General features: G+C 36.5%; 1 pseudogene; it reads left to right on the forward strand.

Annotated features, from left to right (window-relative positions):
- The first annotated feature begins 2595 nt into the window (after window positions 1-2595).
- LOC149151715 (nuclear pore complex protein NUP58-like) lies at window positions 2596-16592 on the forward strand (annotated as a pseudogene).
- Window positions 16593-17163: the final 571 nt, after the last annotated feature.

Genomic DNA, 17163 nt, shown 5'->3' on the forward strand with positions numbered 1-17163 from the left:
CCTTTACATACAGAGCGTCCAAGGACGCAGCTTTTGTGAACATTGGGTGCGTACCCGCAGGTAAGGTTGAGAGAACCTGCGTACCCAGAGATAAATACATTTATAAAGACATTCTCTCTTTTTGGAGTTTGACGTGGAGAGCAGAGGCATATGACTTGCCTAAGAGGATAGCATGACTGTTGATAGAGCCATACTAACTGTAAATAGCCATGGTGACATTTTTTAGTGTAACACATGGCTAAAAAGTGACCATTGGAAGCACTGTAGATGATCGGATGGAGACTTTTTCATTAAAAGGAGAAAGGGGAAGCATTTATGGAGCATATCTTTGGAAAATTTCCACCAATTGTGCATTAATAACCAAGAATTGGAGGGAATGGTTGGATTTGAATTCAAATTGGTCTATAAATATGACATCCTCTCAGCATTCAAACACTTTTCTTCTTGAGAGTTTTCGTTAATGCTTTTAGCCTTGCTTTGCACCAAGTAAAGGGTTGTATTCTGAGCCAGATTGAGAGGAACCTCCTTCATGGTTGGCATTCACAAACTTGCCTGATTACTACCGTAAGAACTTCCTTTAGAGAATGAATACAACTCTCCTTGAGATGGAGCTAGAACCACCTAAGACAAAGGTGACTAAACCTATACCTACAACATTTCCTACTATTGCACCTAGGTCACCAAGGCCTAATCCATCTACTTCTATGAAGCATAAGAAGCCTCAACAAGTTCCGGTGTGGAAACCACTGTAGAAAAATCTGATAGAAATCCGTGAGAAGGGCAAAATGGATAAGTCCAAATAACCGATGGAGCCACTAGATCTAGATTAGGAAGAAATGCATGGATGGATAGAGGAGGTTGATGCATAAGAGGTTGAACTGATAACTCAGTTGCCGAAGTATATCCCACCCTGAAAATCCACTGCTAAAGTGCCGAAAGATTCGGACAATGCAAAGTTTATGGTTTCCACACCATTGTTGTCGGAGAGTGTGTTGTTTGAGGGAAACTTGTTGGCCCATATACTGAATCTAAAAATGGAGGATTGGGACCTTAGGGACCATGAGAAATTTCCACAATTGGTACCGAACAAGTACCTCAAGAAGGTCTACTATGAGGAGTTAGGCATCATGTGCCTTGAACCAATGAACTAGGTGGCTGGAGTTGGGGGCGCGTGGCTCCTAAACATGTTGTGGGTGCCACACTTCAGTCACACCAATATTATTACCATTTGTGTAAGATAACTATTGATGCTAGTACACAATAAGTGTCTCTGGTTAGGAGAACTGATCCTGATCAGTAGGGAAAATTTTAAGGATTGAAATTTATTTTAAAGTTTAGAAACCTTGGCAAATCTCACTAGTACATAATATGCAATTTATAAAATGTTTGGCAGTGTTTTTGTAAAAGTATTCAAGTGTATAATAATTTTATATAGTCTCTATATAAAATTTTGGCAATTTTTAACGCAAAACAATTTTGTACTATAAAGTTTGGGCGAATATTTTTTATAAAAAATGGAAATTAATGAATTGCTTTTTTGAAAAAGCATGGAAAATTAGCCCAATTGCGAATATTAGCCCCTCAAAATTTTCCCTGCCAATCACCGACATGTTGATCCACCCTATAACATTGTTGCCACCCTAAGGAGTGGACCCTACAGAGGCTTTCGTAGGAAATTCACAGGAAAAGAAGTTGGCAGACCAAATGAAGGGTGAATTTGTTCTGATTGAGAAGTCATGCAGATACTCTATTTGGTCCATATCCAATGGCATGATGTAGTTTTCTATGCAGATCTTGGCTACAACGACCATCAGAAAGTGTCGCGCTGATGAAGTACCAGCGCTAGTAATTTCTTTGGCCATGCAATGCGTGAAACGAGTTCAGTATAATTGGGCTCAATATCTATGTAAGGAGTTTCTGGAGGACTGCGAGGAGGCTCTGGATAAGAGCAAGGCATTTGACTATGCTTGGTTATGGCTATTTATGGATTTAGTAGTGTGGAGGACACCCAAAGACAACCAATTCATTCAATAGGAATCATACCTACTAGAGGCAGTGAAGTTTTCTTCGTTGTGGGCTACTAAAGACCCCAAGCGCATAATGGTGACCAAGATATTCTGAGTCTTGTTTGAGACAGAACTAAGAACATTGATCAACTAGAGGCCAAGGTTATCACCCACTTTGCAAGCATAGTATGCTAATATCACTGATTTTAAGGTAGATTTCCATAATTTTCATATTCATGCAAAGAAGGATGCATGAGGCATATGGCACAAGTTTCCTTACTTGGTTTCCCAAGGGGATATGGTAGGGGTCATTAGCAAGAAGCCAAGTGACTGGCTCACCCCCTCTAATGCCTGCAAAGGTACAAGCATGGTTGCTGAAGGATCAACAGTGTAGATCACGACAACATAAAAGAAGAAGGAGGCACAGAAAGTTGCCACATGAGAAAAGGTTGCAGAGAAGAAAGAAGTTGTTGTGAGGTAAAAGGAAGCTGTGGTAGCTAAGGAAGAAGAATAGGAAAAGGCTATGTCACAAGCCACCATCAACATCAATGAGTCAAACACTGAGCGAACATAAGTGGAGAAAGAAGCAATGACGAAAGAAGAAGTGGGTGCAGAGTTGGAGTCGCCCTTCATTGTCAAGAAGCGACAGAAGAGGACTTCCACAGGGCCATGCAAGAACAAAATGTCTTACAAAATAGTGGTCATGACACCTTTGGTCCTCAAATATGGGGACTTGGATGAAATTGGGGATGTGGTCTGCGATGCGATGACGAATCTCATGAGCCATTTTGAAGCACAATACCAGTAGTCGCTTAGTAAGATACAACAAGGCCTATGGGACATGCAGATCCAAATATGTCTCATTGAAGAGAGCATGGGATAGGTGAGCATGAAGCAAGCAAGCTTGAATCAAGTGAGCATGTCAGTATTAGACTCAAAAACACCATGGATCTCTACACCATTCAACTGCCACAAGGGTCCCTCGACAACGACTCAGCTGAAGAGTAGGCACATCTACTATAGATGACGAACTTAAGTCTCAATTTGGCCAAGCTTCCTATTCAGACTCTACAAGATATGCACCAAGTGGTGTCAGGCGAACTCAGGATATGGGAGAAACACACAATACTAGTAATCAATGAGGTAAAGACTAATAGCTAACAAATCTTTGAGGAAAAGGTGTAGGCCCTCAAGGAAAAGGAGGTAACAACACGAAGCCAACAACTCGAAGCAGTTAGTACACAGGCCTGTAGTGAGCCTTGAGATCTCAAGATCCTAGCAGAAGTGGCCTCCATGGAGAAAATTTAAAATATGGTCGTTGTAGTCAAAGAGTCTAAGGACGAAATTGGTCGCGTCAGGTTTGAGCTGCAACTACAACTCTCAGTTACAATTAAAGATGTAGTCCACTAATCCTCCAAAGGTTAGAGAGTAGCATAGAGATGTTATTAAAGAAGGCATGGCCACCTTCGAAGATGCATTCAATTGATACACTGAGTAATTTGAGCAAGACATCTAGTTAGTGATGTCATTGCAGGAGGATCTGACTCTGTAAAAGATTGCAATATACATCAAGGAAAATAAGAGGCAGTTTGATGAAATCTAATCGACTGCACAAACCTTGGCAGCAGTGCAAAGATTTGCTAGATTATAGGGAGGAAATCTCATCCAGAATGAAATTGGTGAGCTATGTTGCAAGGAAGTGCTCATATCTTCAAGGATGCAGTCACAGACAGATTAAGCAAGTTAGTTGACTCTGTCATTGTAGAGCAAGCTTAAAGGGATGCAGCAGACACAAAGGACCATGAGCCTTGTAGTCAAAGGCCCAACCACTGAAAAATTGGTTGAGGATGTGTCAAGCTACTACACAGGGAACGACTGACCTGTAGGCATTAAAGATTGAGTTCAGTGAGTTGTAGGTGGAGATCAAAGCACCACTAGTAGAGTGACTCAAGGACGAGTCATGAAATTGTGTTGGGGGCCTATTAGGATAGGGTCCCCTAAGGTAAATTTTGTAACTAATTTTTTTATCTATGTAAAGTATCTACATTTTGAGGAGTGGAGCACTTTAGTCCCTTAGTCTGTTAAAATATAGGATGTTTTTTGACTCACCCATGGTTCGTGAACCATGGTATTGTAATGGAAGAATCTATTTAAAAGAGTCATAGCAAGTCATAGGAAGTAAGAAGGTAATTGAAGATCATTATATGGACAAGTAGTCTAAGGGTGAAAAGTCTATTTTCTATACTTAGGCGAAGGGGAAGGCTCCTGCTACTGTGTGCGTGAAGACCTTGGTAAGTCTAAAAGTTGAGTGCGCGGGCCCTTATAGCTATGTGCACAGGGAAGAGAGATCTGTAACATAAGAATTATATCTAATAAAGACTTATGCAATTTACATTTATTCGTGTTGTTTTCTGAAATTATTTAGGGAAACACTTAATTGGTACGTGAAACTAGTAGATCTCATAGTTTACATGATGTTATGCATGTTTAAGATGTTCCACGAATGGTTAGAATATTGTTTTCTATAAGTTACTATGATTTATACATTTAAATGGTTAGGGTTCGTGAAGGTTAGGATAAAGCCATAGAAGTAACAAAAACCCATCGCGAAGGCCTTTGGATGCAAAACCCTGGTTCTGTCATCCCCTAATACTCCTTCGAGTGAGACTACAGCCTATGCTACATGGGTTGTTACCGAAAGGGCCAACAATTTAGGGTTTTTTTGGTTGGTGCAACTAACTATGAAGCTGATTCAGGACCCCTTAAGCCAACAAAAGCTTGAATCAGCAGAGACCAAGCCCTCACAAGTCCCATTGTCTTTCTCAGCCATGGATTACTCCACTTTCTAGAGATTTTTGAGTATCACACCAATTGAAATCCTCCAATAGAATCTTCCTCCCATGGGCAGTGAATGCTTGCATACACTAGATGGAAGATTCCAACATGTACAGATATGATACCATCTCAATTTCAGAATTATTGATCGGGTCTACACTCAAAGAATGAAACCTATAGGTACTAAAATTGAAAATTTAGTTTCCCCCTATCAAGCCTTTAGATATATATACACTAAAACTTTCATAAGGTAAATTCAAGAGTGAAAACATAAAATCTTATGCGAGACTCAAAATAGTAGAGAGGAAATGACTAATCTACATACATTTGCAATTAGGAAATTAGGATAGCAAGCCACAATAGATAGATAGGGTATTAGAGCCTAATCTACATCACACAGAGAACTGAAACATTCTAGACAGAAAGGACAAGCTCTAACAACAGTCGCATTAACTCTGTATTACTTAGAAAATAAAGTATTACTGGTGCTTAGCATCACACTCAATATCTAAAAAAACCTTAAAGATACCAAACAAATTAATTGTCACTACTAAGCTAATGTGCCCCTTCTCTACTTATAGACTAAGAGAGTGGAGGGAGATCACAACTTCCTCATAAAAGTCTTTGAGGAATGCTCCCTCATGGAGTTGATGTCACCAAATAAGACTAAATTCCACTTATGAGTGCAACCTCAACATTATATGCATACAAGGAGTGTGCTACACCTACAAGGTGTCTTCTACCATCAATGTGGCCATGTTCAGGTTTAACTGCCAACATCTGAAAAAAACCCTTGGGAAGTGCACCCTAACTAACTGATCACAATAACTCCTGCAAACCAAAAATAGCATAGATGGTTTATAAAAAAAAATACCCTTTCTAAATATCTCGCTCATAAGATCACCCTCTCCCAACTTTTCTCCTGTAGCACACCCTTTCTAAAAGGTGAACTCTGGTGTTTCTTTGCCCAGGCCGAAGAAGAAGAATACCTCTGAGCAATAGGTAATCTAACATAATGCATATACATAAGAGAATTAATTTTCACAAACATAACCACTGAAGCCGGTTGACACACCTAACCTATTATTAACTTTTTAAAGTCCATATTAACATGTCACAAACATAATATTTATTCCTAGCATTCACTAAGAATGTCCTAGTCATTTACTTGTAAGACTAACATTTAATGTTGAAAATCTCAACACACAGTAATAGTCCTAACATTCTAACCTAGCCTACCTACTTATATTAGCAAAAAACATGAAAGTACTATCAAAACTGTAATCTCAAATTGTACGTGCTATGCTTGATGGAGAGTTGAACATCAAAGAATGAGATAACTCAAATTAGAAAAGTGTGCATTTTTAAGAGTAGTGTCAGTAGATGGTGTAAAACACATTGCATATTTTCAAGAATGTTTTGGAGAAAATAGAGGATTCAAGAGTACAATGCAAAGTCATATTCCTTTAGGCCCATGGAAAGAATGTTCTTTTTAGAGAGTAATTCCATTCCTCTTCCATGAGAATTCTGTTAATGGTGAGCCATTATTTGAAAATCAAGCATTTGAAAAAGTAGTTAATGTGTTCCAATAAGGAATTAGATGAACTGAAATGAAAGGTTCTAAAACTACAGAGGAAGAAATTGATAATAAATGGGGATCCTTGTAAATATTTTATTGTCAATAAGGCTATTTTATTCAAAGTCACAAGAAGGGAAGAGATTAGATTATGTTTATGAAACAAATATTGCACACACAGAATCCATTTGAAGTCTAAGAATAGGCTTATGTTTTAAGAATAAGAATTCCTATATTCATCGTTTGATCATAAATTTTTGGAATCCACACCCTTTATTTCTCATTCCAAGACCTATTGAAGAACACGTGTCAACTCTCTAGGAATTACTACAAGTACAAACTATATTTGAAGGTCATATTGCAGAATCCACTATCTACAGTATTGAGTTCGGACCTACTTATGTTATGCTTCTAGATGTTTTAATGGTTAGCCTTGGTATTTATTTTTGGCATGTAGAAATAAATGGGAGATCAACAATTCAATATGTGTATCCAAAAGAGTGCCTGAGTCTAGAAATCAATATATAATGTAGGGTCAAATTTTGTGGTAGTTCTCCAACATTTCCTATAGTAGAATTGGGTACATGTCAAAGGATTTGAGGTCACTAATTTAATATAAAATGGAACCCTTATATGTTAGCATTATATCCTATGATTTGAAAATGATATAGCAGATGCCATGTTGAGGAGTATTAGTAGCAAAGGAGGCATGTTCTTGGGATTTTGTAGTTTAATCCTATTATTGTTATAAGGAATAAAATGGATGACATGTTATTTAAGCATTGATTGGGGGAGCCAACAAAGAGGGTGCAATATCCTATAGTTTGTAGAGCTACTTTTAATGGATTTTTGGAGTTTTGTAGCATGTTTGAGGAAAATAATTTCACTTCAGTTCCAAGGAGTGGGATTGATATGTAATACATGTATTCTTATAATTTTCATAGTAGAGAAGGTAGATTCCTAGAAATTTAGTCCTAATGATGCTATTTTTTTCTCCATAATAGTAGTTTCATCAATTTGAAGGGTTCCTAGCTGGGGAATATTTTGACCACCACAAATAATTTTATCTTTTGGTTCCTCTTGTGTTTTTCTTTGACTAGATTAATGCACTATTTTAGTGATTGATTGCCAACACGTGTTAATTTATTTTTAATAGCAAGTACACATAAAACACATCATAAATTACACCCACCCATTTTGAAAAATAATTTGGAATTCATCTTATGATTAATGTTAATACTTTGATGCATCTTTGGAGGTCATTATCTGGAGTCATGGTATACCTATAGTTGATATGGTTGTCATGTAGACCTTATCCATCTTGAGGAGTGACTTGTATAGGATTTTGATTTTAGGACAATTGGATACTGATCTGCTAGCACACATTGTTAATACAATATGAAAAATTTCAAAAATTGTTTTTTGCAACATTATTTTATCCCTGCATATATTTTGGAAACATCGATGTTGGCACTACTTTCAGATGATCACAAACTAGGAAATTGTGTCCACATAGACAATTAAGAGCTAATAAATCCAATGGCTAAAAAGAAGACATGCAAAATGAGGGAAAATGACCCATAGTTTGTTATGATGATGCTTACGATGAGCATTATCATCAATCCAATTGCACTAGAAGAAAAGTGTTGGAAAATGTAACTAGGTTCAGCCTTCATTAATATATTTGAGTCATCATGAAATGTACTTGTCAAAAGAATAAAGAAAATAATTTTTATTATTGTATAAATGACTTATTAAAGCATGGGTTTCATGCTTTGGTCATCATTATATTAGGCAAAGTCCCCATTGTGGACTCCTAGGACTAATATTGAGTTTATAGAGTCATTGTATATTCAAGGAGACCCTTCTTGGGTTTTTGAATCATGTAAAAAGGCTTACTATTGAGTCAAATGTAATTTAGGTAACCTCCACACAAATTTAGCCTCAGAAGAGATCAAGTCGACCTAAGGACACCAATTTGACCTCAGTTGGAGCCTATAAATAAAAGGGAATTCACATTCATTTGGAGCATCTCATCTCAAGCTAGTTTGATATCTCTATGGAAGCTGGAGAAGTACGAAGTGGGTAAAAGGAAGAAAAAGGAAGTGTGAGTTGGGTCAAGTCTAAGGAGAAGAGGAAAAATGAAATTTTGGAGCATATCTCTCTCTCTGTTTCATGCCCTAGCTTGGGAGATCGAAGTCTTCCAAGTTTTTCTATTTCTTGATGCCGAAAGTTGTTGCATAGTCGAATTTGTTTGGAAGGAAGTGCTACGGGAAAGGGATCAAGGATCTGGGAGGCTGACTTGATGTGGAGGGAAGGCTTGGTCTTTGTCTAGGGTGAAGATTCGCAAAGAATACTATTGAAAGGAAGATAATTTTTTACTGGGTTTTCCCCTCTGGTGGGGTTTTTCCCAAGCATAGTGCCTACATCTTGTGTCTCTTGTTTTGTGATCTTCATTCACACATAATATGGTAATTTATTGAGGAAAGATAAGATAATAAAGAAGTAAAAGAAAACAAAATAAATCACAAGCTATTATCAAGTAAGAGGAATCAAACCCTAATCTACTTGCATTGATTTCTCAACATGGTATCAGAGCTAAGGTCAGGAAAAGTTGAAGATCACTTTGTTGGCATGGATTCTCCCTCTTTGATGAACTACATAAGAATGGGTATCAACACTACTGGAAGATGGATCAAGAAGGTCATCTACTATTTATTCAACACAGTAAAAAGTCAAGGATTCTTGGTTTCTCTTATAGGTTCCCTTAGTGATGGAAATGCATGAATCATTGATAGTGGAGCAGCAAGACATATGACAAGATAAAGTAAAAAACTTCATACACAATCAAAGAAGCCATATTATGATGTAGTGGAATTAGCTGACAAAAAAATCTTTGTTGTTAGAGGTGTGGGATCAACATAATTGAAGATGGAAAATGGATTGAAGTTTCAGCTCAATAATATCTTATATGTTCCAACTTTTAAAAAAGAATTTTCCTTCTATTTCTTGTTTAGAAGATAAAGGGGATATAGTTTCTTTTGTTGATGGAAACGTATTGGTTTGTGGAAAAGATTCTAGAATTAATAAAGCAAGGGTTATTGGAGATCATGAAGGAAGTCTTTATAGATTTATTACACCACCTCCTCAAGCTTTGGCGCACATGAAATCAATCTCATTCAGTATGGCATAGGAGGTATGGTAACATATATTATAAGGTCATCCATACTCTTAGTCAATTGGTTCATGGTATCCCCAATATGAAGTTAGATCATGAACGTGTGTGCAAGGGATGCTCTTTGGGAAAGCATACAAGAAAGCCATTTCTGAATAGTGAAAATAGGTCTAAAGAAATATTAGACCTCATCCATTATGATGTGTGTGGGCCCATGTCTAAAAAATCACTTGGAGGTCATATCTACTATGTAACATTCATTGATGAACATTCTAGAAAGACATAGCTCTACCTTGTGAAAACAAAAGATGAAGTATTTGAAAAGTTCAAGGAGTTTAGGTCTGAAGTGGAAACCCTAACAGGAAGAAATATAAAGACTTTAAGGTACGACAATGGTGGGGAATACACTTCTAATGAATTGATTGCATATTGTAAGGAAACATGAATTAAGAGGGAGCTCATTGTTCCCTAATATCCCAAACAAATTGGAGTGTCCAAAAGGAATAATAGATCAATTGTTCGAATTATGCTTCTTGATCAGGACCTACCAAAATTCTTATCGGGATATGCAGCAATGACAGTCATGTACATTCAAAATAGAAGCCCTCATAAAATTCTTAATAATATAGCACCCAAATAAGTATTCATGAGAAAGAAGCCGAGTGTGGATCACTTTCGAATCTTTGGAAGTCCATCATACATCCATGTTCCAATGGACAAGGAAAGAAGTTGGATTCTACAAGTATCAAGGGAATATTTGTTGGAAATATTCTCTCCTCAAAAGCATATAGAATCTACCTTAAGGAAGGAAGACATATCGAAGTAAGCAAGGATGTCATATTCAATGAGAATCAATCCTACAAGAAATCAAAAGATATTCCTATTGATTTTGATGACGAAGAAGTTCCAATATCTGAAGAAGAAGAAGATCATCACGAAAACCCTACCGCAAATCAAGAAGAAGAAGAAGGATAAATTGAACCTATTCAATTGGTTGTCATCCCAACCACAAGGAAAAAGGGAAAAATGTTAAAAAACTACATTAGAAGATGTTTAAGGACATGAAGCTATGAAAGGAACCTTCAAGGAAAGGAAGAGACCAAAAATTTATTCTATTTATGCTGCATAAATGACAAAGTTAATTGAATTTGAACCATCTACATTCAAGGAAGTTTCTCATCAGGAGGTTTGGAAGAAAGCGATGCAGGAAGAATATCAATCCATCATGAAGAATGGGGTTTGGGAAATTGTTCCTAGACGTAATTACAAATAAATTGTCACCTCCAAATGGATCTATAAGATCAAACATGTTGGTGATGGAAGTATAGACAAGTACAAAGAGAGGTTCATACTAAGGGTTTTCTCTGAGAAGGAAGACATTGATTATGAAGAAACATTTTCTCCCACAATAAGTTACAATACCATTATATCTTTGGTTTCATTAGCTATTACAATGGGTTGGAATATCCATCAAATGCATTTGAAGATCACATTTCTGAATGGGACCATTGATGATGAAGTGTATATCGAACAACATGAAGGATTTGAAGTTAATAGCAGGGACTCTGATGTTTGTAGACTTAGGCAGGCCCTATATGGTTTGAAGTAAGCACCTAGGGCATGGTATGAAAGGATTGTTTCATATCTACTTAGAATTGGGTTCATAAAGAGTCCTACTGATCTGAATCTCTACATCAAGGTTGTGAATAATTAGTCGTTCATTATTCTTCTATATGTAGATGATCTATTCATCACAAGTGTGGATCGAAGAATTCAATAATGCAAGAAGATGTTGGAAACTGAATATGAAATGAAGGATCTAGGATTGATGCACTATTACTTGGGTCTAAAAGTATTGCAGACACAAAGTTGTTGCAGAAATTAGGGATGATGGATTCAAAGCCAATGAATACTATGATCACCAATCTAAATAAGTTGAGGGGCTCTGAATCTAGTCTCATGGATCCATCCTCCTATCGAAAGTTGGTGGGTTCCCTAATGTATCTGGTAAATACTAGGCTAGATATATGTTTTCAACTAGACATTCTTAGTCAGTTTCAATTGGAGCCTCATCATGATCACTAGATAGTTGCCAAAAATATATTGAGGTATCTTCATGGAGCTATACATCACTGCCTAAAGTGTGATAGTAAGGAAGTCAAGCTAATTGGCTTCATAGATTCTGATTGGGGTGGTAGTGAAACTGATGGAAGGAGCACTACCAGAGGATGTTTTAGTCTAGGAGCTGCTATGATCTCATGGATGAGTAGGAAGGAAGATCCCATTGCTTTAATTAGTGCTGAGGCATAATATGTGGCTACATGTGAAGTAGGAAAATAAGTTGTTTGGTTAAGGAAGATTTTGATAGATTTGTTCAAGAAGTCTCTGAGTCCTATTGTGATTAATTGTGACAATCAAAGTTGTATCAAGATGTTTGGATATCTTGTGTTTCATGCTAGAACAAATCATATCAACAATAAGTTTCACTTTATTAGGAACCTAGTGCAAGATGGGATCGTGAAGTTGGCGTATGTATCAACAGATGAGTAGGTAGAAGACATACTAAAAAAGGCTCTTCCTAATAAGAAGTTTGAATATCTAAGGTACTTGCTTGGTTTAGTAGATATTGTTGATTTTATTGATGATAAAAGTTTGGAAGAGATTTGTTGAGGCTTTACGAGTTAAGCATTGCCTGGGAGGAAATTTGGCCCACACTTTGTGTTGATGTCTAGGTCCTAAAGTAGGGAGTGTGACGTGGGTCACAGAGCTCTGACCATGGATACGCAACTAGGTCCCTGGGTTGGTGGTTAGCAAGTAAGCTTGGTGGTACCTAGAGAGGCTAAAAGCTTGAGTCCACCTTATTCCCTCTTGGATAGATTGCCCTGGTCAGGAATATAGTCTGTGGAATTTTGGTTCCTAAATTGATGAGAAACCAATGGCATGGAAAATTTTAGGGGTCAATATTCACAAGTGGGCTAATTTTTCATGGGTTTTAAAAGAAAACGATTCACAAATTTCCATTTTTTATAAAAATGATTCACTCAAATTTTACAATATAAATTATTTTACCTTAAAAGTCACCAACATTATATAGATAGTATATATAAAATGAATATAAGTTTTAATAATTTTACAAATACATCGATAAATTTTTTATAGTTTGCATATTAGGGACAAGTGATATTCACTAATGTTTTTAAACTTCAATATAATTTTCCATGCTTAAAAGTTTCCCTAACCAATGGATAGATTGCCCTAGACAAGAATCTAGTCCATGGTATTGTGGTACCTAAAGTTCTTCATTTTTCATATAGTTTGAGATATTCCATTTTATTTTTATATTATGAATACCTCCCTAGTTAAGAGGGAGTGCTGGAAAATGTAACTAGGTTCGGTCTTCATTAATGTATTTGAGTCATCATGAAATGTACATGTCAAAATAATAAATAAAAGAATTTTTATTATTGTATCGATAACTTATTAAAGCATGGTTCATGCTTGGCCCATCATTCTATTAGTCAAAGTCCCCATTATGGACTCCTAAGATTAGTATTTAGTTTATTGAGTCAGTGTACATTCAAAGAGACCCTTCTTTGGCTTTTGAATCATGTAAAAAGATTTACTGTTGAGTAAAGTGTAACTTATGTAACCTCCACACCAAGTCATCCTAGAAGAGATCATGTTGGCCTAAGGAAACCAATTCAACCTCACTTGGAGCCTATAAATAGAAGGAATTCAAATTCATTTGGAGCATCCCATCTCAAGATAGTTCAATATCTCTAAGGAACCTGGAGAAGGGTGAAGAGGGAAAAAGTAAGCAAAAGGAAGCGGGAGTTGGGTCAAATCTGAGGAGAAGAATAAAATTGAAATTTTTTAGCCTCTCTCTCTGTTTTGCACCCTAGTTTGGGAGATCAAAGTCTTCCAGTTTTTGTTGCTACATGATGTCAGAAGTTGTTGCATAATCAAATTTGTTGGGAAGGAAGTGTTGTTGGAAAGGGATCGAAGATTTGGGAGGCTGACTTGGTGTTGAGGGAAGGTTTGGTCTTTTTCTAGGGTGAAGAGTCTCAAATAATATTATTGAAAGGAAGAGAATTTTTTATTTTTTTCCCCTTGAGGGGGGCTTTTCCCTAGCTTAGTGCCTACATCTTGTGTCTCTTGTTTTGTGATATTCATACACACATAATATGGTAATTTCATAATGAAAGATAAGATAATAAAGAAGTAAAATAAGAAACATAACTCACAAGTAATTATCAAGTAAGAGGAATCAAACCTAATCTACTTGCATTGATTTCTCAACAAAAAGTTCATTTTTGTATCTGCATCTGCATCTTGTTCAAATTTTACCCTCATGTTGGTCTATATTCGAACTTCCCTAGCCTCCATGATATCATCACAAAGAAATTGAAAATTTTCTAGCTTTTTAGAAAGTAATAAGGTATAGTACTCACAATTCAAAGGTTTCAAATCCAAAAATTTTGTCCCAACCAACTTCTAAGACCCCGAGTTGGTGGATATTCTACGAAAAAAATTGCCCATGTTACTATGTCTAGGAAATTCCAATCAATTTAACTTCAAAAATATATTGAAAAGAATAATTTTTTTCTTAGAGACTAGTTACTAAGTATAGGCCCTCAGTAGTCACTTGAATCATGTGTATAGAGGTAGAAACACTTCCATATAAGCATGATTTAATGGTAACCTACATAAAATATCACCAAAAGCTATAAATTAAAAAATACATTCAACATGAAAAACCTATATATTTCAAACATGGAGGAAAATTGAAAAGGAAAATCAATATCAGAATCCCAATTTCAAGAATTAAGTAAAATGGATCCCAAGACAATTGATTATGGACTTGAAGTTTAGGTATGTTTATGTGGTTCAGTGTCCTCAAAGATTGGTAACCAATACATCCAAGGAATATTTGTACTAGGTAAATCCACATAAAGTAATCACTTCATGTCGACTCAACTACAGAGCCTGGCTCTTAGAGAGTCAAGAGAATTGAACCCATAACCTCTCAATAGCAGAGGCGCTTTATTGAAAAGGACTCAACCAACTGAGCTAACCCTCGAGGCTAAGTGTAGGGTATGTTCATTTTATGTCTTTTTTTCATTTGATTTTGGTTTTTACTTAGGGTGGGCATGGGTAGTGTGGTCAAAATGAGTTACAGAATCATAAATAAATATTGAACAGGGGTTAACTACAATCAAGCCTCATTGCTACATTTTATTTAATATATTGAAGATTCAATTGAATATCTAGTTTGGGAATGATATTTAGTAATTCAGGTAATTGGAAAGATAGTGAAGAGGAAATATTGAAAGCCAAAAATAAAATTTACCTGAAACATTTTGATGCCTCTCATTGCCCTCCTTCAACTGAAAGTGTTTATGCATTTACACAGAGGTCAAGGCTAATCATGGGGAACCTTTGACTATATATCAATGGTGAAATCTTAACTGTCTGGTGTGACGATGCCATATAAAATACATAGTTGGGAATGAATATGTCTTACTAAGTATTATTACCGATTTCCAAAAACAGCCACCTCGAACATGATGAACATGATGATGGTGGTATCGACAAGCCAAAATCATTAGTAGCAACAACAACGAATTCACCTCTTCACGATATAGAAAACTCTGGTTACTTACCAGACGAAGTGGGCTGATATCCACCCAAATTCACAGAAACCCCTCTTTCAAATCAAGGGGCGAATTCTGGAGTATAGAGATGAAAGAAAGAGGCTTGATCAATGTGTTCAACTTTACGATACATCATCCCTAAATGAAGGTTTTGAGCTTGATGCTACTCATATATTGTAGGAAATTGAAGCAAACACACTACTATAGATAGCGAGAATGGGCTTCTTCAGGAACTTATGAAAACTGCAAAGTGTATGTTGAGTAATGTTGAAGTTGCAGTTCGCTCTTTTGTGATACTATGACCTAGGTTCATTCATCCAACAATATCATCTAGTGCCACCATCTAAAGTCTCAACAATCCTCCAGATTGAGCAGCCTCTCAGTTGCCTATCTCCTCCATATCTATGATGGATTTCTATAGAGGTCTAGCAATGATGCCCTCTCCATTTTTGCAGCAGACAGTGGCAAGATTTAAGAGACAGGTTAGGCAGTCTCGACAATGGATTGAGGAATTGGAGTGGTTTCTTCTCTCCGAGAGGGATTAAAATGAGCGATGTAGTTCATATTTGATATTATTGCAGTATTACCCTCAGTAATATCTAATGTCCATGATTTCTTCATATATGTTGTTTCTCTAGTTGAGACATTTCATCAAAGAATAGGATCAATGCGTGTTGCATATCTTGTTTAGTAATGCCATAGGGGAATGAGAACAACCCTTTCCTTGAATTTGACAGGTGGGAATTAGTAAAGAGACAAGTTGTAACCAAAAGAGTTCATCTTTCATTGCATGCATCTACATTTTCACAAAATTCTACTTAGGTTGGTGGCTTGTTTTCCAGTTCAGTAACACCTGCCTCATATTTGTTAGGGATGTCCCACTCTCCACAGTCAGCTCATGGGAACTTTACTCCTGCTTCGTTTGGGTGATGGTTTACCATGTTCACTGCTCTAGCATCATCTTCAAGTTCTTCATATTTTCTCTTTTCCACACCAACAACCTTTGTGCCTAGCTCTATTTGTGGGTCTTCTAGGGCGTTGCAAACACCCTCTATGTTTGGGACTTTGCAAACAATGTCATAAATGTTGGGGAAAACACATCTTCTTCTCTTTATCCTTCAACCATAGCAATTGTGAGTTCCTCATCAATTTTTTCATCTTCAACTTTTGGCACACATGCTAGAACTTCTTCAAGTTCAAGTTTTGTCACTGCTACTCATCCCAAGAGATCTGGGAGAGCTCGTGGATGCTACAGTTGTGACCTTTGGAGAAAATCTCACCATATAATAAAAAATGGAAGCCTAAAACATGATGTTTTCGTAGTAGAAAATAGAACATGCCATTGAAATGGAGAGATTGTGCATCTATATTGAAGATGTCTCTGAGAACTTTTGCTAATTTTTTCGGGTCAAACTTCAGTTTTGCAAAGGAATTAATCCACTCACCCAGAAAATAAGGAAAACTTTTTCTATTTTTTTGGGGTCAAGATTCAATTTTGAAAATGAATTAGTCCACCCACCCAAGAAAACATATGAATCTCTTAATTTTTTCCACCTACTATCACAATTAAAACCCTACACTATCAACACTTCTACCTTTCTTTTTCAGTAATTTTCATTAATTCATTTCTAGGCCTAAAGTTTCTTGTGCACCTACCCCCTCTTACTTGCAAATAAAATGGCGGGAATTTGGAATGTGAGCCACCCTTAAATGTCGTTTTTTTTTTTCCTAATTGCGCTATACTGGATAATGGAGGAGGTAAGTTTTTTGTTTTTTAATAAAAGTTAAACATTATTGACATATAAAATGGAAATTTTGTCTCTGTAATATTAAGTTATTTTACACAGTAGGAAAACCTAATAAAACATATAAGGTTATTTTGGGATATTAAAAAGGGAAGATGTTATTCTCCTCACT

The sequence above is a fragment of the Pinus tabuliformis genome, chromosome 9 (assembly GCF_031772625.1).
Source record: "Pinus tabuliformis cultivar Carrire ecotype Pingquan chromosome 9, CPIR1, whole genome shotgun sequence".
In the NCBI taxonomy this organism is placed as follows: Eukaryota; Viridiplantae; Streptophyta; class Pinopsida; order Pinales; family Pinaceae; genus Pinus; species Pinus tabuliformis.